Genomic DNA, 910 nt, shown 5'->3' with positions numbered 1-910 from the left:
TTCCGCTGAACACAAATATATTTTGTTTTTGAGCAACATACAGAATATTAGGAACAGTAGAATTTGTTTATTTTTTCTTTTAATTTGTTTCCTAAAAAGAAGTAAAATAATGACTGACATCTTTATTTAACCTAAATCTGTAATTAGTTATTTAATTTTGGTTATATAATTCATATACATATCATTTATATCATTTAGTTATATAATTTCATATACATAATTTGATTTAATAATAACCCAATTTGAAGCAAAAACAGAATGTTCTGACTAGCTTTGTGAAATTATACTACATGCCTGAAGGAAGCAAACAGCAGAAGCTCTGAATGAGACGCAGATTCACTCTCTTACAGCAGGAGGCGCTCCTGGAACACCAGATACAGTGTTTCCTTGGTTACCGCCGTAAACAAAGCAGTGCTGCTGAAACAGGTAAACTTTTCTGAAGACAGTCAGTTCCCCTCAGAAACACATTCATATAAACCCCCAAATCAATATTGAGGATTTTCTTCCAATAGTTCGTGCATCATGAACTGTGAGTGATCTGCCTGCTACAGTATTTTTCTCTTTGCGTCCGTCTTCAACGTCTCTGGCCTGTGTTAACGGGCGTTTACAGACATATTTTCACATAAATTACATTTTGGAAAACGATTGCATTGCAACGCAGTTTGTGCAAGTCCAGAACAGAGACAAGTTGCTTGCAATAAGACAAAAAACGGCCGGATGCCGATCGTGCAAGTTCCAGGGGAAGCGCCTTAAGTTCAGCCATCCTACACACACGTGACTGATCCCTCGCTCGCACCAACAGGAGGAGGAGGGTCGTGTTACTCTCTACACTGCACTCAACTTGAGGGATGCCTACACTTTCAGTCTTTGAGGAGACATGACAAACAGCGCATACCGCAGCGTATAACGG

General features: G+C 38.9%; 1 protein-coding gene across 1 annotated transcript in view; it reads left to right on the top strand.

Moving 5' to 3' along the window:
- LOC107723762 (eyes absent homolog 4-like) overlaps positions 1 to 910 on the top strand; it is a 22,254-nt gene that overhangs the window by 7,589 nt on the left and 13,755 nt on the right. The gene's annotated exons all lie outside the window — the stretch shown is intronic.

Source organism: Sinocyclocheilus rhinocerous, unplaced genomic scaffold (assembly GCF_001515625.1).
Source record: "Sinocyclocheilus rhinocerous isolate Xijiao unplaced genomic scaffold, SAMN03320098_v1.1 scaffold905, whole genome shotgun sequence".
Lineage (NCBI taxonomy): Eukaryota > Metazoa > Chordata > Actinopteri > Cypriniformes > Cyprinidae > Sinocyclocheilus > Sinocyclocheilus rhinocerous.
Note: the sequence above shows the minus strand (reverse complement) of the source record. Positions and strands in the feature narration are given on the sequence as shown.